This window comes from Carassius auratus, unplaced genomic scaffold, assembly GCF_003368295.1.
Source record: "Carassius auratus strain Wakin unplaced genomic scaffold, ASM336829v1 scaf_tig00034482, whole genome shotgun sequence".
Classification (NCBI taxonomy): Eukaryota; Metazoa; Chordata; class Actinopteri; order Cypriniformes; family Cyprinidae; genus Carassius; species Carassius auratus.
The window spans coordinates 106,511-128,089 of record NW_020526151.1 but is presented as its reverse complement, the minus strand read 5'-3'; the positions used below and the strand labels follow the sequence as shown (position 1 = coordinate 128,089).

Sequence of the window (21,579 nt, the reverse complement as noted above, 5' to 3'; positions counted from 1 at the left end):
AAGATTTACATTAGCAAAGTTCAGGTTAGATTACTTCTTATTGCTCATGCCAATTTTTTTTTTTTTTTTTACTTCCTTAATTTTTTCTTACATTCAGCATATATAACTTGGGATGCTGATGTCAAAATATGTGCAATACCCTTCAGGCCACATGATCAACAGCATCAAAAAAAAAATTGTTGTCAGAGCTTAGCATCCGTGGGGCTGCATGTAGTTGTATGGCTAGCGTAAAATTTCCTGGGTGTAAATAGTCACTCTGAAATATTTGATGTATTATGCACGCTATGTTTATATATATATAAAGGAAAGAGAGATTAAATATTTGCTTGGCTGTAAACATCAGAGAGCAAACATTTACCTTTTTGATGTATCAGCCTCGTGTGAAATGCGTCTCACCAAGACATTCAATCAATCAGACAAATGCGGTGTTCTCCAGAGAGAAAAGCAGGTTGGAAGAAATGTCAAGTCAAGTCACCTTTATGTATATAGCACTATATACAATACAAATTGTGTAAAATAGCAGCTTTACAGTCTTAAGCAGGAAAGACGTGTGCTGATAATGCAAGAGGTCAATAGAAAACAGTCAGTTTGTCAGTCAGTTCATTGTTGATTCAGTGATGTCATCTTCCAGCTCAGTTCAGTTCTCTTCCAATAGTGTTTGTGCAGTCAAGTCAACAGCGTTGCCAGATATTGTGTCCCCAACTAAACAAGCCAAAGGTGACAGTGGCGAGGAACCAAAACTCAATCTGTGACAGAAATGGAGAAAAAAAAACCTTGGGAGAAACCAGGCTCAGTCGAGGGAACAGTTCTCCTCTGGACAGACGAAACCGGCATGGTGTGGTTTAATTCCAGACTGAGCAGAGGACTCGTCTGGTTCTTGTGGTCATGTGCCATACTACGATGTGTGTCCCAGTCAGAACACCAGTGTGACAAGAAAATAACAATAAAACCTATCACAAACAAGGCATTTGTTGCATCCAGTGGGAACATAATTTAAAGTGAAAAAGTGAAGTGACATTCAGCCAAGTATGGTGACCCATACTCAGAATTTGTGCTCTGCATTTAACCCATCCGAAATGCACACACACAGAGCAGTGAACACACACACACACACACACACACACACACACACACACTGTGAGCACACACCCGGAGCAGTGGGCAGCCATTTATGCTGCGGCGCCCGGGGAGCAGTTGGGGGTTCAATGCCTCGCTCAATGGCACCTAAGTCGTGGTATTGAAGGTGGAGAGAGAGCTGTTCATGCACTACCCCCACCCACAACTCCGTCCGGCCTGAGACTAGAACCCACAACCCTTCGATTGGGAGTCCAACCCTCTAACCATTAGGCCACGACTTCATTTCGACTTCATCACGACTTCATTTCGGATTATAATGGCTTGTACTGTGTTTTTTCACGTTGTGTTGCATTGCCCCGCATAAACATAAAATCATTTCTGCATTTGTGATCGGAGTAATAACAAACAACAATTGCTACTCTACACCAGCGGTCCTCAATTCTAGTCCTTGTGCCCCCTAGCTCTGCGTATTTTGCATGGCTCTCTTTGTTAACACACCTGATTCAGATAATCAGCTCGTTAGAAGTGAGCTTCGTGCATGTACTGTTCACATTGACATGGTCCCTACACGGTGTTCATTGCTACCTACTCCCTGAGCAGGAGAAATCTGTTGAAGTTTACTTCACTTCAGAACATTCATTTACGGATTTGCGCTGCGCAACTTCTTCACACACACAGACAAGTGTGGCATCATATACCTCGGTTAATAAATACAAGTTCAATTCACGTCTCGCACACTTCAATGCACTTTGAATGGAACATATACTGTATGTTCACTTCAAACTGGAATCATGGCGGAATATCCTGTGATGTCCACTAACTGTGGCACTTACCTTTGAATAGAACAAACATCTGAAGCCATAAGAGAAAATACAAAATGTGCAGAGCAGTGGGATGTCTTCTGTGAGTTCATGTTGAAGAAATCCAGTGTCTCCTTGCTCCTAGAGTGACAGGCGAAATTGAGAAATTAAGACTGAAATTGAGAACCACTTTTCAAAACTTGGATTTGAATCATCAGTTTCAAATCCTTTACATATGTAAACATACTTACAGACATACAGAGAGTCAGAACAGCCAGCATTGTAGTCTTCTCTCTCAGGAATAGCAAACAGTCCTCCATAAAATGTGGTGCACACATCTGAATATTTGGGTTAAACTGTTCTGGAACAGTGTTGTAAATACAACTTAACCACTGATTTATGGTTGTATCCTCTTTTGGAAGGCCAAACAAAGTATTTTCACTTTCACAATAAAACAGCATCTCTACGACATGGCGCCGGCGGCAACAGTGAGAATCAAAGTCACGCCTTCTTTCTTTGCATTAACATGTGGGCTGTGATATGCAAATCTTCCCACATTGTGTCGTAGACATTGTGGGGGCGTGTTTAAATTAGATGTTTAAGATGGTGTCTTAACTTTTATAAAGAATATCTCTTTGGGTTTGAGACTTTAGTCTTGTCAGATATGGATTTCATGCGGGCCAGATGTGGGCCGGATCTGGGCCAACACTATGTTGCTGGGATTTCTCTGATGAGAGCAGTCTCTGCACTATGATACAGAATAAATCATCACTAGAAATCCTCAAATACCATTTTTCTTTAAGAAAGAACATAGTTGTTGAACATAACTAATTATTTATATACATTAACTAATTCTCCAGGATCAAGTTAATTAGAGACTTAAAACAGCCAGTTTTAAGGTTTCTGAGACATATCCTAATGACATATCCTAATGATATTCAGAAGAGGATCTATGACTTCTGGAAGCACCTATTTTAGTAGCTTAGAAGGTATAGAATCTAACACACATGGTACTGGTTTAGATCAGGGGTGTCAAACTCATTGCTGGAGGTCCTGAGCCCCGCAGAGTTTAGATTCAACCCTCATTAAACACACCTTATCCAACTAATCAAGTCCTTCAGGCTTATTTGAAAGCTACATGGTTGCTGCATCCCAATGTGCCTATGTACACTACACCCTTAAAGTATGTACTTTTTTTGGTGAAGAATATGTACACACTTTTGAGTGTGTAGTAGAAGAGTAGGCAAGCTTTGGGACATACTATTATGGAATACAGTCTTTAATGGACCACTCTGTCACATTGTAAACTGGCCTGTCAATCATCTTGTCACAGTTTATATCCTTCACATTTCATTTCATTTCATTTAACTTCCTACCATATCGGAGAGAAATGAAGTAGCACATTAATCTGCAATCCGTGGGACTTCATGTGGAGAACTCTGCTCATATTTTTTGTATAATGATGCATTTAAAAGTTAACGAACAAACAGATGTTTATAGAAGTTTACATTGTTCCTGTATATGAAACATAACACAGATAACATTAAATAAATATTTTTTACCTGGTTAAATGAAGATTATTATAACTCAAACCCATGCTGCATTCACGCCATATGGTAATTACCATTATTTTGAGATGATAACATGTGACGTTCCATTCAGAGCACTTCACGTCTTCTGACTCGGAATTATGTTTTCTATTGCAACACCATTACATGAAGTCCGAAATGGCATGAACGCACCAACCTCTCTACTTAACCATTGGTCGTGCATATCCGCCATGTTTGTATTTTTTTTTATGCTTTTGAATCGAGCTTGTAGTTGAACATCAAATAAATTGTTATCCTAAAATTTGTTTGGACGTTATTTGTACTTGCTAGATCAGTCTATTTATATAGAATAATATCTAGGTTAAAGAGTCTATATGTGCTAAGAATTATCTGACTTCTGTGATGTGAGGCAGCTAGCAGATAGTCAGTTTAGCCAGAAATAGTGTGATAGATCATATTTTTTTGTGGAGGATGGAGTGCACTTAAAATAGGGTTATATCAGCCATGTGGAAAACTTCAACATTTTTGAAACACTGCAGTCTGCTGTTTGCAGTTTTACAATGCAACCAAAATAAAGCACGATCAAGTAATTTCACAAGCACATGCACATACATACTAAAAGCAACTAGATGTTTCTCATAAGGATTTTCATGCTAAAGTTACATATGATGTATACAGTAAAAAAATGACTTGAGTAAAGGTATAAGTAAAGAATGCTGGTTCAGAATATAATCTACTACATTCATGAATAAAATAAACAATGAGTCTGTAAATAAACAAAAAAGTTCAGTAAAATTCTAGTAAAAACATAATAAAAGAGAGCAAAAAAGAATTAATTCTCATGGAATCTTGTTTAAAAAAAAAAAAGTTAATTGTAATTTTTTGTCTCATAATTGTATGCTAGAAAACATCTAATTATAAGTTTAAATTTTTTCCCAGAATTGCAAGCTGCAAGTTTTCAGAAAATTCTGAATTTAAATGTTGCAATTGTTTTTTTTTTGGAATAATGACATCTGGATTAATGACAGATGTTCAAAGTGATCCCTCTTTAATACTGAAGCTTGTTGTAGCAATGCAAGAAAGTATTTAAGTTGTTCTCTGAACTTAAAAGACAGCACTCATAACGTGAGATGGCAAAAACATTGCAAGACATGCTTTAACATCAAGACATCCATCTAGTGCACATGTAGACTAGCAGAATTAGCAAGATTTTCTACTAAAAAAAAAAAAAAAACAAACAAAAAAAACATTTAATTCAGTGTGCTACTTTCAGGTTTTTTTTATAATTATTATTCATATTTTTGAAATTCACTAGCAATTTCTGAGCGTACATTTTCTACCAACAATTATGTTTTCAGTGTACACGTCCAGTTAAATGGCATAATTGAGTGCATGACATATTCATACAGCAAACAGTCTGATTATTGATTCATTTTAATATAGATAACTGTTTTTGAGCAGTGCTATCGACACTAGGACAATGCATGTGAGCTCATACTTGAGAGCGTGGGTTTCAATAAAAACGTTACAAAGTCCTGAAATGAAAACCCTTCAGTGAAAGCATTAAACAGTGCATTCTCATTCGATAAGGGCTGCTGAAGTGCTGTCGTGCATATTAATTTGATATTAATTAGCTCCGGCTCTCTTGTCTCTAATGTGCTTATGAAGTGACAGTAGGGTAGTTCTGTCCTCGTGCACTGGGGCTTGTTTAGTGCTCACTTAGTGTGCTGTGGTCTTAAATGAAGTGCTAATTGCATATCAACAACAAAAGTGTATCCAACAGCAGATTTAACAGCTCTGCTGTATATACTGTATAAACTGTATAGATACTGTAGATAGATAGATAGATAGATAGATAGATAGATAGATAGATAGATAGATAGATAGATAGATAGATAGATAGATAGATAGATAGAGTATATATAGTGCTGCTTGAAAGTTCGTGAACCATTTAGAAACATTTAGAACTTATTTTTCTATATTCTCCAAAGCATATATCCCTGTACACAATATTACTGTTTTGACTATTTTTGATCAAATAATTGCAGCAAATGAATAAAAATAAACAACATTCTCTGTGTACTGACATCATGTTTGGAATGACGCTGCCTTAGAGGTCAACAGCCTGTGTAGGCAGCTGATGAGATTTTGGAACAGAGCTCAAGGGTGTGTGATAATTATATTTATTGAAGTTGAAAATGGCTTTTTGTTGGTAGTTTTCTTTTTCTTTTCTATGGATGATGTCAAGAACATGAAAAATGTAATTGGAAATAAATTGGAAGAGAAAAGCATTCACACACTAGCAGAGTAACAGTGGTGCGTGAGACAGTCTGCAGTGATGCTGCAGAAGTGCGGAACCGTCCCAGCCTGCATGACTCAGAGCCACGTGTCACGCTGACGTGAGGGGGAACTGAAACAGCACAGAGATCTCTTCAGACGGGAAAAAAATCGAATGCACACCAACCAGATTTCAGTTTCACACACATACACAGCAACGATGCTTAGTATGTTAAAGGAATAGTTTATAAAAATGACAATAACAAAAAATATCTGTCATTTAATATAGGAATAATTGTCGACATGGCGTTGAATTATTAGTGATATGGACATGTACAATAATGTGGTCAAGACCTACCTGAAACTACTTTAGCTGCATTTCCCTGAAAATAATTACACCTTAGAACGTTCGTCAACAAATCGGATTCAAGCATTCAACAGCCACGTAGTATAAGTAAGGGATAATGTACATCCAGAAGGGTGTTATCACAGAATAACCCCTGACAGGGTGATTAGAACCCTGACACCAAGATACCACTGCTACTTGCCACATAAGTAAAACATTACATATAAAATATTGATTTTGAGTTGAAATATTTGAAGGTTACGTGAATACAGCAGTTTCAATTCAAACTAGATGGACATTTAAGGGATATGGTGCAGTCAAACAGGGGCGGATCTAGAAAAATATTGATGGGGGTGGCGAGAAGAGGGCTGGAATTTTTGAGGGGTGGTAACATATGGCAGACGTATATATACTGAATTTAGTCACAGTTATCACAGTTTGATGATAAATATATGTGCACACTACAAAAGGACACAGGCTATCATTTACAAACTTAATCTCATGTAATCAATGTCTTGTATTTGAAACAGTTCATATAAGGAATAAGTGATCATACCCCATAAGCACAACCACACTCACTAATGCATACAGTATGCATCGACATGTAATTAAGAGCGTTATGAAAGATTCAGTGTTATCAATATGTCAAATTATTATAAGAAACTCAAGATTTTAACAGCCAATGACATTTCCAGCTGGGGAGACTCAACTGATTTTCTGCTGTTTAGTGTTAATCATCATCTAACTCAACCAGTCAAGAGCTACATTTAGACTTAGATGTTACATGAATATGGTCCCTGAAGCATAGGCTTTATTAGCTGACAATAATAATAAATAAATAAACATTATAGGCACAAATACAAATGTACTTTTAGAAATTGTTTTTGACAAATATGGTGTTATTGTTTTGGCAAGTTTAAATTAAAACTTCTATGAAAACTTGTGTGATATTCCTTTAAAAGAACGGTTTAGTAGATATTTTTTTAAGTATATTTTACAAAGCAATTTCTTACATAATTTCTTTGAGTTAGACCAAACTTTTATTTTGGCGAGTTGTAGACAGAGTTTCTGTGTTTTTTAATTAACTATTATTATTAGCTAATAGGAAGTATAGCCTAACAAGTATGCTAATACTTGAAGTATAGCATACTTTACTGTGCAATAGTACTATATTTCTGTTTGAATTTCTTCAAGTTATACCGAGATTTTATTTTGACAGGTTGTCATAAAGACATTGCTGTTTCTGTCAGTCTGTGTATACAATACGAATGAATGATGATAGTTTTATCAAATGAAATGGTGAAATCCTTGCACACTTGCACATGTGTAGCATACATCATGCATCAATATAGTGAAGAGCTGAAAACACCACGCGTGCTTCAGTGTGTGTGTGTGTGTGTGTGTGTGTGTGTGTGTAGTAGAGCACACATTCCCAGAGACCTGTATATCAACACCTTCAGGTCCGCTGCTGGCCAAATGTGTGCCCTAAGCAAGACTGTATTGTTGTGCCCCCTTCCTCAAATATGATGATGGAAAAAAAATCCTACTATAGGGCTGAAAAAAGAACTTTAATCAAAAAAAAAAAAACTAAATGAATAAATTGCATTATTTACAAATCACAATTGTAGGTCTCGACATTTACCTGTGGCTTTAACTTTATTATGACTTTAATTTATTTTATAGTCTCAAGCATTCAGAAATCATGCAAAATGAAACTAAGCAGTTTTACTATGATAAAACCATGGTTTATTTTTGTAAGGGTTGTGATATGCACGTTTTTTGTTGAAGAAATTATAAAGCCTGTGCCATCTATAGCAAAAAGGTGTCCAAAAATGAAATATGAAGTGAATGTTTGAATGAAATGTTTGGTCAGTAGCCTAAACAAGGATTTGATTGTCCTGTAAGTGTAACAGCAGCAATCACATGGCATTTGTAATAAAATGTACATAAATAGTTTATTTTGTATTTGCCTACATTATGTATTTTAACAGTGTTATTATCAACCAATCATTATTGCATCATTATTTTTTTATATAATGCATTTTAAGTCATTTTAAAGGCTATTGATGGCTTAGGTCTGTTTTTATAGCAACAACAACAAAAAAATATTACAGTATATTAATACTTTGTAAATTATTATTTGAAGTAACAAAACTATGGTTAATTTGCAGTTACCATGCCTACAAGAACAATGATTTGTGGTGTTATAGTTAAAACCATGGGTAATTTTCATAAGGGAACCTGAAAAAAAAAAAAAAACTTTCACAGGAATGTGCCTGAAAGTGATAAACAGGCCTCATTTTTACCTAAATGATTTATACTTTATTTTAATATATATTAAAAATGTATAAGGTGTGCATTGTAGCTGACACCTAAATGAACACATTACAATTGTTTTATGAATGCAAGTCTTTCTCCTCAAATGCTATTGAGCTTCAAATTTGCGTTTGAGCCCATGTGAAAGAGTAGCATTATTTACATGATTTACAGATTATTTTAAGAAATATCAAACATTTAATTCAATTGTGCTTTATAGCTGACACCTACATGAACAATTACAGTTGTTTTTATGACTATAAGTCATTCTTAAGTCTTAAGTCATTCTCCTCAAATGCTACTGACGTTAGAAAAGTGTATACCAATATCGCATGTAACTTTAGAGAAGGCCCCTAAATTAGAGACTCGTCCAACTTCAAGCCAACTTTATGTCTGTGTTTTGTTTTTGTTTTTTTGTTTTTACTTTTAGTTTTCTTTTCTCTTCGCTGGATTGGATTCATCCATCAGTTATGAACATTCAGCTGGAAACATGGTACGAGCAGTCGCGTGCGTGGATGGGAGAAAGGAGGAAGTTTTTTTTTAGTTTTTTTTTTGAGCAACTGGGATGGTGTCCCCTCTGGGAGTTGGTGCCCCAGATTGAGTCAGTTCAGGGGTTCGGAGCGGGATCGCGAATCATTTGAGTCAGTTTGGGGATCGCGAATCATTTGAATCAATTCGAGAGTTCGGAGCGGGATCGCGAATCATTTGAGTCAGTTATGGGGATCGCGAATCATTTGAGTCAGTTCGGGAGTTCGGAGCGGGTTCGCGAATCATTTGAGTCAGTTTGGGGATCGCAAATCATTTGAGTCAGTTCGGGAGTTAGGAGCGGCTTCGCGGATCATTTGAATCAATTCGGGAGATCATACCGGGTTCGCGAATCATTTGAGTCAGTTCGGGAGTTCAAACCGGATTCGCGAATCATTTGAGTCAGTTTGGGGATCTCAGTTGAATCAGTTCGGGAGTTCGGAGCGGGATCACGAATCTCGAAAGATTCACGCTCGTAAATTTTCAAATTGCTACCAACTGGGGTGGCAGCAGGGGTGGCAAGGCTTTCTTTTAGGGTGGCATTTGCCACCCTATGCCACCCCGGTAGATCCGCCCCTGCAGTCAAACAATTTATTACACAATATTTCACCACATAAATAATTATACTAAACGAAACTGTTTTAAAATCGTACCAAATTGTTAGTTATTTTATAATCCCTTACAGTGTACAAAACAATATATCAGATATCAGGATGACAATTAAATAGCCTAATTGTACACATTTTTTTATCAAGTTTTAATATTTTTTTTAGCTGCTGCTAAACAATTGCAAAGCTTCTGCCTGTGTTATCAGCTTTTACCGGTTGTTATCAAGGAATAACATACCTCGGAATGTTGCAACTGAACAATCAGAATCAAGTATTCCACAGAACCGTGTAATACGATTTTTTGAAATGTTTTTAAAATAAGTCTCTTCTACTCATCAAGGCTGCATTTATATGATAAAATATTCCTGATGCAAAGCTGAATTTGCATCATCATTACTCCAGTCTTCAGTGTCACATGATCCTTCAGGAAGCATTCTAATAGGCTGTTAATTTGCCAATACATTTTTTTATCAGTGTTCAGAATTGTTTGAATATTATCAAAGTTTTTACTTAATAAAAGTATTATTCAGATGGTAGTACATCATGGTTTCCTCAAAAATATGAAGCAGCACAAATGTTTTCAACACTGATAATATAAAGAAATGTTTGTTGAGCAGCCAATCAGAATATTAGAATGATTTTTAAAGGATCATGTGACACTGGAGTAATGATGCTGAAAATTCAGCTTTGCATCACGGTAATAAATTTAATTTAGACAAAAATTCAAATAGAAAATAGTTATTTTAAATTGTAATATTTCACAGTATTACTGTTTTGTACGGTGGCTGAGAGAGCTCAATGCGCTGCAAATAAAAATAAAAAAACACCTATAAATTAAGAAAACAACTTAATCTATTTGACACCATGCATGCTGCAAATGCTCACAACACAACCAAACAAAGAAATGAACTGCAAATAGAAAAAAAACACACGCAAATTAAGAAAACAACTTCATTTATTTGACAACACATGTGCTGCAAAAACACACAAAACAACCAAACAACGAAACGCGCTGCAAATAAACTTCTTTATTTGGTTTTGTTGTGAGCATTTGAAGCACCTGCTGTCAAACTGATGAAGATGTTTACTTTATTTTTCTTGTGCTTTTTCTATTTAGATGTGTTTTCTGAAGCCACCGGCCACCGTAGTTTTGACTGTATTTTTGAAAGCAGAAGAGACTTTTTTCAAAAACGTAATTATTCTAACTTTTTGTCCAGTACTGTACGGCTTCAGATAAGTTGGAAAATAATGCACAAGAAATATGGACTGTATTTCAAATATATGTAAGGTTTTGTTTTGTTTTTTATTGAGTGTGTTCACTTTGGTTCAGGTTTTGGCTCTGCAGAACAAAACATTCCCCTTGAGAAGTGAATCCCGACACATCCGGGCCTGACATGCATGTCCCAGCTGCTCCGATAAGGCTTCACCAATCCCGTCATGAAAAGCAGATTCATCAGTTTTACCCAGAGGGTTTCAGAGATTTAAACTGCACTACATAAACCCGAGGACAAAGAATTACAGGAAAGTGAGATGAGTCACGATTATGGTGAATGAGGGGACTGTAATAGGTGCAGGCATTGCTGTCTGCTTTGATTTGTAATATTGTGATCACAGAGCAATGTTAGAGGTGAAAACCTCTCTCACGTGCACATGCACACTTGCTCTCTTAGGAAATTAGAATCAGAACACTGACTCACATAGAGGATCAGAGTGCAGTCTGCGTGCGTCTCACCAAAATTATCTTCAGTTAAAGACTAACAGCTTATTTTTACTTGTTAAAACCACTGTTTTTACTTGTAAAACCACTGTTTTCATGCAACACTGTTTTTGCATGAATAGTTCAATCAAATTGCAAAGTTCTGTCATCAATTATTTTACTGTCATGTTTTACTGTATGATCTTTTTTTCTTTTATATAATGCAGGAGATATTAAGCAATATTAAAAATGCTATTTTCCATTTACTGAATGAGGATGAATGCTAATGAAAAAATAAAACATTATCCTTCATATAAACAAATATATGCACTTATATGATATGTGTATGGGAGTCTGTTTCCCCACAGAGTAATTAATTAATTATTCAAAATAAACTTTTTTTTTTTAATTGCAACTGGACAGTCGGAATGTGACTTTTTATTTCACAATTGCAACTTTCTCATAATGTGACTTCAGAACTGCATACAGAATGTAACAGTGTGACACTACATCTCATAACTGCAATATCTGACTTTACATGTCACACTTGCAACTTTATATCTTATAATTGCAACTTTATATATTGCACTGTCATTTTATGTCACAATTGCAACTTTTTTTCAGAACTGCAACTCTATATGTCACAATGTGACCATTTCTTATTTTAAAGGGGGGGTGAAATGCTCGTTTTCACTCAATATCATGTTAATCTTGAGTACATATAGAGTAGTACTGCATCCTTCATAACTCCAAAAAGTCTTTAGTTTTATTATATTCATAAGAGAAAGATAGTCTGTACTGATTTTTCCCGGAAAAACACAAGTGTCTGGAGGCGTGACGTGTGGGCGGAGCTAAAGAATCACGAGCGCCAGTAGGCTTTTGCGTTGAGAGCGTTTGGAAGCTGTGACAATACCGTGAGGAAAAAAACATCCAAAACAAACCATGGCTAACAGTCAGATTCAGCGTATATTTATGATCCAGAATCAGATCCAGAGGCTGAAATTTAACAAGAGCAGCATCAGCAACAACATCTCTATGTGGTATGTGTTGAAACTGTATGTATTTGCTTAGCGGTTTTGGAAAATGACTAAGTTCCACTTTATGTCGTCTTTTTTTTTTCTTTTTTTTTTAAGCTGTAACGTTACATGTGGAAAGTGCAGTTTGATGACAACATCGCATGTTGTTTACTTGATGTACTTACGCGCCGATAGCTAAGTTATCAACACAGAGATATTTGAAGCAGTTTTACTCACCGCCTGTGGTTCCAACACACGATCGTGACCCTTTTTCGTTGGGACTGCATCATCCTTAAGAAATAAACAATGTGCAAATCCGGCGTCAAACTGGACCTTGTTTGTAAAACAAGCATCTTCGAAATACAGGGAACAAACACAAACACTTGCACAACTCCGTTGATGCTCTGTAAAAAATAAACTCCATCCACTGGTCCCTTAATGCTGTTTCTCTTTTGGTAATCTGTGCAGGGTTGTCTTGCCCTCGCAACCAAAAACACAATTCTTTTGTGACAATTCGGTCTCTCACTCTGATCAGTGAATGTCTCTGCTCTGCTATACAGGAGCGCGCTCTTCCGGCAGAAGTGCCTCAGGACCCATATAAGGAAACTCCGCTCCATCTAACGTCACACAGAGCCTTACTCGAAAAAAACTTTCCGAAACTTGTGACAAACCGGAAGGAGTATTTTTGGAACAGAAATACTACTTCAAACGTACAACTTAATTTTTGAAACTTTGTCCATGTTTAGCATGGGAATCCAACTCTTTAACAGTGTAAAAAACTGAGTATGCATGAAATAGCATTTCACCCCCCCTTTAAAGTTTATCTCACAATTTTCCATAAGTTTGAAAAGGGGAAGATGTGCATTTTAAATTTCAGTCTGTTCTTGAGACAAAGCTATTTTATGACTTCAAGTCTTAAAAAAATATAAGGAAATTTCATCATCAGTCATCATTTCCTCAGCCTAAAGTTCTTTCTTCTGTTGAACACTATATATATATATATGCATGTATATATTCAAGTACACTGAAGTAGACTTTTGTTTACCAACATTCATCAAAATATCTGTTTTTGTGTTCAACCACTTGTTCTTTTTTTCTGTATTATTCTCTTTTTTTCTCTCCGAATCTGGGGGACAGGCTCAAGCCGTGTGACCTTTTCTGTGGAAGTCACAGCTGATAGTCATGTCACTGTAATCAATACCTCCATAATGCATTTCCCACACTGCTCTTCTGTCTCTCTCTCCTAAGGCTCTTTGTCCCTGTATCCATCTACAGAGATTTCCTCCTCGCTCTGACACAGCACTAATAATGAAGCATTTCATCTGCACTCGCCTTAAATATTGCATATAACTCCATGCGGCCAAGTGACAGGACGCCTGTCACGGTCACTTAAGGCTGCCACAAAATAAAACCTGAAGACGGAAAAGAAATCGGTGATTGCTACATGGTAAAATTAATTTCTTGTGAACCAAATTAAATTCATACTTAACATAGACTATGTACAAAGAAAGAAAGAAGAAACAACAACAGTGCACTAAAAGATGAATTACCAATTCTGTTATTGCTTAAATTATTTATTTATTTGGCTTATTATTGCTGTTAATATATATATATATATATATATATATATATATATATATATATATATATATATATATATATATATATATATATAAAATGCACATTCCAAAATCTTGAGCTGCTGTTCGCTATGATTATAAACATGAACTTAAAAATATGAACTTAAAAACATAATAAAGTATGTATAATCATTGAGAGTCTCCATTCAGGCTGTCAATCACAGACATGTCAAACACACATGGTTTTATGTGAAGCGATCAGGTCAGGTGTGTGATAGCGTGACGGCTGAACACCCGCTATGCTGCGTGAGACAGGAAATAATAACTTAAGAATGAAGATTAATACTCTTTGATTTAGCCGTTCACTGTCCACCCACCGAGAAAACTTTAATCACCAAAGGTTAAAGAATATTAAAGTTGGGCCGCAGTAAATTAGCAGGAGAAAATTGAATCATCCACATTGGATTTTAATACGGAAAGATGAGAAGCGCAAGAGCCGGAGCTTCCAGGAAATAATTTCCGGAATGAAAATGTCCTGAAGAAGAAAAAAAGAAAGAAATATTGGACAAAATTCTTTCTCTGCGATATCTGCCTAAAAGCAGGTCTCGCCTTCCCTTCATGCAGTTCGGACAGGATTCATTAGGTCATTCATGAGAGTCCAGTGCCACCCGTATCTCAGCTCCAGAGCTGATAAAGAGCAACTCGGAACAAATAGGATTTTTTTTTTTTTTTTTGCAGCAGCAGCAGCAGCAGCATCATGCGGTCCCCTGATGAAACGCATTTGTTTCACCCGGCCTCTATCTGTTCCACCAGAGATGGAGAGAAGGAGAGAGAGGGGGATATTCTAGGTGTTACCCCTGTGTCACAGAGCCACTGCTCATTCTGGGAAATGTAATTACTGAGGATCTGTGGCTACACAAACTGTGTGTGTCACGAATACTGGCTAATCCAACACTCCTCGTCTGTGGCCTACTTCCATCATTAAAACATGCTGCGACTCAGCTGCCTGCAACAAGACATAGTGTGATTGTAAGAACCCACCAGTCTGTTTGATAAGTGTATAATCACAGCAAACACTTTTGGGATGCACATCTTTATCAGAATGTTATCGGAATTGGCCGATGAAGGCTTTAAATTTAAACATCAGCATTGGCTGATTCGGAAAAAAAAAATATGTCGATATGCCTTATACTGATGTTCTCAGGTTGGCCTTGCAACCATACAACAACACCCAAATGAAGACAAATAAATAAAATGATTTTATTGCATACTTGGCACTAAAACTCTTTCTGATTAAATAAATCATGCTCTCAGATTAATCTCAAATAAACCAAGCGTGAATTATTTCCAGTTAGTCGTCATTATTATCAAAGCCCTGTTCCCAAACAAAAACACATCAATGACCTGAACCCCTTTTCACAACCCAAGACCCCCGTCCCTGTGTGAGCGTGATCCTCGTGGATGAAGCCCAGTCACACAACACTATTATTAATGAATTGTCAGACGAGGTAATGAGCTCTGCATGGGGAATCCTTGCTGAGCTGCTGAAGAGATGGGAAATATGTGATGGCTGAAGTAAAGTGACTGTCAGTTATACTGCAGGGACACAGAGCAGAACGGCCTCTCTGTACACTCTCACAAACATATTCACGAGCCAGGTACAACAGCAATGTATCTACATCTGAAGATATGGATGGACAGTGCTTGTGTGTACCATGTTATACTGTATGGTCAGCAAGAAAAAAGATAGGATACACAGAGAATGAGATAGACAATAAATCTTCTTCTTTTCCTAGTCTCTCTATGCCTTTTTTCCTACTATTAATTAATCATGAAAGGTACTACATTTTATTAAAATAAAAATTTATTTTAATATAATAATTATAATATGGAACAATAGTAACTGTAATAACAGGTCATATTTAATGAATTAAATGTACTATACTGTATTTAAATTTAATTCAAATGTACTGACCATTTAATTATGAATAATTAAATGTGTTATATTTGATTTAAATTTAAATAACCTATTTGAAAATAATTGTAATATAATATTGTAATAAAATGTAATAAATTAATGTACTATAGTTGTGCTGCCAAATATTTATTTATTTATTGTTTGCAAACAGCGATACTTTTTTAAGGATTCTTTGATGAATAAAAATAAAAACAAAAAAAAATAAAAGCATTCATTCAAAATATAAATATTTTCTAGCAATATAAATATTTGTTGTCACTTCTTATTTAATTTATCGAATTTAACACATCCTTGCAAAATAAAAGTTGTAATTTCTTTCAAAAAAAGAACGAAATTTACTGACCCCAAACTTTTGAATGGTAGTGTATATTGTTACAGGTTCCAAAAATTATATATATAGAGCAGCACAACACACAGTTTCCAGCACTGATAATAAATCAGCATAATAGAATGATTTCTGAAGGATCATGTGACACTGGAGACTGGAGGAATGATGCTGAAAATACAGCTCTGATCACAGGAATAAAATTTGAATGTATATTAAAAATGTGTGTGTGTGTGTGTGGGTGTGTGTATTATAATATAATATAAAAAATGTCCTTGAGGTTAACTTATATTAGTGAATAGTGTATAATATATTTAAAAAAAAGAAGATTTATAAGAAAATATATATTATTTTTCTTTACTTTCAAGAAAAAAAGTTACTTGATGTAATATGACCCCTTAAAACTGATGTAATAACTTTGAGTTTGACATTTTCAGGAATACAACCAGGTTTCATATAATTTAGCGAAAAGTCTCCATCTAGTTCTTACCAACCTCATGTGTCTCAGAGCGAAGCCTCTTGGCATCGAACGACATAATTACAAATCAGACCTCTCCAAACCAGTGCCAGAGAAATGATACACACACACACACACTCACACACACTGATAAAGACGACACAATGATGAGCCACTGGCTGACAGATTGTATACGCTCATGAATATTCATGACATCAGGGTCAGGCACCTCACTGTAATGCCAGCTTCCTTCTGAAATGAGGAAACACAGACACACACACACAGACACACACATCTCTCTAGAGAGATCAGCAGCGAGGATGGACAAATTGAGAGAGCGACAGTGATAGTGAGAATGCGCTAAATTCCATGCCCTCTTTCTGTGTTTTGATTGGTTGTTGTGTAATTTGATGGCTGAGTTATAATGACCCTTGTTATCAGTTCATCAGGTGCATGCTTCCAAAAGGAAGTACTGATTACACAAACACCGCTTTCTCTCCTCAATCACAGCTGCTCGATCATATTACACAAACACCTGCGCAGGGATTCCAGTCAATGCGTTTAAATCACATGCAATTTTACACACATACACACAACTTTGCTCTTCATGACGTTCCTCCTGTCGAATGTAAAGAGACGTCTGTTGATATTAAAGCAGCTGGTTTGGGAGTGCATGCAGGTAATTTAGCCCAAAATAAGCATTCTGTCATCATTTACTTACCCTTATTGTAAATTCTGAAATTCACCTGCATAAGAAATAAAGAAATAAAAAACTGTTCTTTTAAATGATTTAAATGCAGTGGTATCATAGAAAAAAAAAAAAAAACTTTTTGAAAATGAATAAATAACATATTTATATATTCATTCATTTATTTATTTAAATGTTTTGTCCACAGATAAATAATAGCATATTTAAATATAATAGTACATGCCATTATTTAAATATTAATTCAAATATATTTAAATGAGTTAAATGTTAATTTAAATATAATTACATAAAAACTATATCATATATAATATATTTAAATAATTTGATTTATTTAAAAAGTTAATTTTATATTTGTATTTATATAATAACATTTACTCCATCATACATTAATATAAATTTAAATAGCAAATTAATAATTTCATAATGTATTTATCCAGCCCAAAGTTCTTTTGTTCTCTCTGTGCAAGAGGATCCTGAAGTTCACCTGCATGGAAGAAATATAGTCAAAAACAGTACATGCAGGGGCGGACTCCAGTTGGCAGCAACGAATTAAAGGTTATGGCCAATTTGAAAATTTACAAGCGCAAATCTTTCGTGATTCGCGAACCCGCTACGAACTCCCGAACTGATTCAAATGATTTGCAATCCCCAAACTGACTTAAATGATTTGCGAACCCGCTTTCAACTCCCGAACTGATTCAAATGATTCGTGAACCCGCTCCGATCCATAGACATATGATGTCTATGCTCCGATCTCCCAAACTAAATCAAACAAGAGGGTCTGGCTGCAGACATGTGGGCGAGTGGAGCTCCACTCAAGAGCGGAAATACGTCACCTCCACTAGCGACGCCGCCGCCATGTTGGACCGGGCCCTACTTTCCGTAGAATTACGTCGCCTCCACTAATGACGCGGCCGCCATGTTGGTCCGGGTAACACTTTACGTAGAGTGGAGCTCCATTTAAGAGGGAAAATATGTCACTACCACCAAACTTTCGTTTTGTATTACTTGTTATATACACGTATAAAGGGTGCTTTGCCAGTTATGTCACCTCTTTGTACGTAATGTTAATATGTTCTGTACTTTTATCTTTGTTACTTTTACCTAGTAGAAATAAAAAATATATATATATATACACTAATCTTTTACGGTTTATGACAAGACAGCATTTCTTACCCCACCCCCCACCCCCCACCCCCACCCCCAGCAAATTAGCACTACAGACATCAATTTGTTCATGTTTGTTTTACCAGTGTACAACTGCCAATGTAACATTCCATACATTTGAGAAAGTTAACCTTATGTTTTTAATATATAGCAGTGAAAAATAAATGAAATATTAAATAAATTATTAAAATAATACCTCAACCAGAATTATGTGTGTTGAATTTTGTATTTTAATCAAAATAACAACATATACAAAATAACCACAGTAAAATAATGAAGAATAACTTCCACAATTTAGAAGTTTTAATGGTTTTTGAGTAATAATAATAATTAACACATCTTACACTACATTGAAAACACATGAACTGCAAGTGACCATAATTGTTACTGTAATAACACAATGTGTTCACATGCACGCACATTTACTCTTCAAGACCTCCATTTTCTGTGAAGCAATCCCAGCTACAGTAGCCAGTGTGGTCATCTGAGGAGTAAAACCCCAAAAGCACTCCTTGTTGGCCATTTTCCTGGTGACCAGCCCCACAGTCTTTGTGAAGCTGGCTGCACTGTAGGCGACTGCACCTAGAGATTATGTACGGCTTTCTGTACTTTAGATAGTGTCTCTTTAAATATCTTCACTGCACCTGTTCAGTATCAACAAAAAAAAAGTTTAATGTTAAGGAAATGGAAGAGAGTGAGATTACTTAGTCTAATTGTTATAGCCACAAAAACAAGAGGGTTGACCACACTTACTGAAGTCACCATCAAGCCAGTTGAGTGTGGCTCCTGTTAAATATGCTCCTGACTGACAGTGTTGTTAAATCTCTGGCATGAACAATTACGTCAGATGGGTCAAGTTTAATTACAATACTGACATTTAATTATCATTAATGTTAAAGCAATTTACTTGTTGCTGAAGGTGCCTGGGCCACCACAGTTGTGCCTTGTTGTTCTGATGCATCTGATTGCTGGGCTGGGGACACAAAGAAGACATGAGCACAGCAAAACTGGAACAATACTAAGTCTGTGTGCTGACGTTTTGTAAATTCAACACAGAATAGTACTGCATCATTCACCTATGACAGTCCCATAGCAGACAAGGTGATGGCACTCAGAAGTTTCAGTCTCTATTTGTGGAGGTGTTATGAGGATGGATAACACTTGATATACATTTGATCTGAAACAAAAAAGTAAAACAATAGAATAACAGAACAACAAAATAGAAAAAATAAATATGTTAATGTCACATGTAAAAAGACCTTGACTTCTAAGGTGGCAACATACATTTAAAATGTAAAGAGTGCTGCATCTTATATGCCAATCCTATTCAAGTTCAAGTTCAAGTCTGCTTTATTGTCAATTTCCACATGTACAGTACATACATACAGAGAATCGAAATTGCGTTACTCTCAGACCCCGGTGCATACAGATAACATTAACATTAAAGCCTAAAAAAATAACTAGATCAAATATAAAATGTAGATACAATTATACAATAAGGGAATTATAAAAAAAGACATATAATAAAAATAAAAGTTAAAAATAAAGTTAAATAAAGCAGCGCAAGGTAAATGAGAGATATAGTGCAAATCAATGAAGTGAACAACAGTGCAGTTAAAAGATTTTTTTAGTGCAAAAAAAAATCACTTATTAAAAATACACATTCACCTCTATCCCTGGAGGTGAATGAAAAATTAAATATGAAAACAACCTCCTCATATGACCTTTTTAAAATTATACAACAAATGCTAAAGGCATACACATACAAAACGATTGTGTCCTTTCATTATTCACTACGTTATTTTACCACAAGCCACCAAAAACTAAGTTACATCTATGCTATCCATCATGTACTAAAGGTAAAAATTTAAAGAGCAAACAATTAACAAATAAGTTTATCAGAAATGTATTATCCAAACTTTACTTCCCCAGTCAACTGAAAAGAAAGTATGTTCTTCAAGAATTTATTGAAGAAGAGGCAAAGAAAATAAGGAAGCTTTATTTTACTTATCCAGTTCTTCCTAAAGCCAAAGAAGTAACATTTAAAATTCTAAAGGACATTTATCCATCTAATCACTTCCTACAAGAAAGATTTAATTGGGAGAACAATTCATGCGGGTTCTGTGAGAAAGATAATGAAACTGTTGATCATATGTTTTTGAAATGTGAATCTGTACAGACTTTTTGGCTGGAATTTCAAAACTGGCTTCATTTCAAACAGATATCAATACACCCTTTGACTGTGATCTCAGTTAAGGTTGGAGTATTGTTGAAGGAAAAGATCCTAGACTTTTTGATAAATAACTTAATTACTTTGTGAAAATACTAGATTCATAGATAAGTAGATAAGTAAGATAAGTACCTCACTTCAGCGGATGGAAGAATGAACTAAAGATATTTGCAAAGTCTCTTCATTACAGGATTGACAGGAACGCCCAGAACCTCTTGTATGCTTTGAACTTGTTTTTGTTGTTAGAATAAGACCCTAAGACATCTTTCTTTTTCTTTCCGTTATTTATTCTGTTTTATCTTATGGTGTGATTATTGTTATTTTTTCCATCTTTTTTCTTTCTATTTGGATGTATCAACACTAATAATATGTGTCCAGTTGTTGAAATGTGGGGTAAAGGTTTGTAATTGAACTTGATAACTTAATAAAAAAACACATTGGACAGAAACATTGATCTATAAATTACTATATGTGGTGTATATATGATCAGTGGCCAGACATCAACATTGCTCGCGATATAAATCTATAAATCCATAGTGTTTAGTAATTCTTATGTTAATAATTTCACGTAAGCCCTGTGCGTTTTTCTTACACTGCGCGTTACAACAGCGTCAGTTCACCATTTTAGCGATGCAGAGATAAAATTACCTGATTTTAAGTTTGAAGTACTCCCGGCGACGCCATCTTGATGTTTTAAAGTGGAGGTGACGTATTTCCGGTTTGAGAGTGGAGCTCCACTCGCCCATGGTCTGCAGCCAGACCCTTCTCAAATCAAATGATTCGCGATCCCGCTCCGAACTCCCAAATGGACTCAAATGATTCGCGATCCCCATAACTGACTCAAATGATTCGTGAACCCGCTTTGAACTCCCGAACTGACTCATATGATTCGCGAACCCGCTACGAACTCCCGAACTGATTC

The 21,579-nt window shown here is 35.7% G+C and overlaps 1 long non-coding RNA gene across 3 annotated transcripts; it reads right to left on the bottom strand.

Annotated features, from left to right (window-relative positions):
- Positions 1-18,701: 18,701 nt before the first annotated feature.
- Positions 18,702-21,367, bottom strand: LOC113081474 (uncharacterized). 3 transcript variants are annotated; one of them, XR_003282224.1, is made up of 5 exons: positions 21,306-21,367; positions 19,504-19,604; positions 19,335-19,400; positions 19,181-19,252; positions 18,702-19,071 (listed from the first exon to the last, which is right to left on the bottom strand). It is a non-coding gene; the product is annotated as an uncharacterized LOC113081474 (long non-coding RNA). The 3 variants fall into 3 exon arrangements; XR_003282225.1 differs by lacking the exon at positions 21,306-21,367 and adding an exon at positions 19,687-19,835; XR_003282226.1 differs by lacking the exon at positions 21,306-21,367 and adding an exon at positions 19,712-19,734.
- Positions 21,368-21,579: the final 212 nt, after the last annotated feature.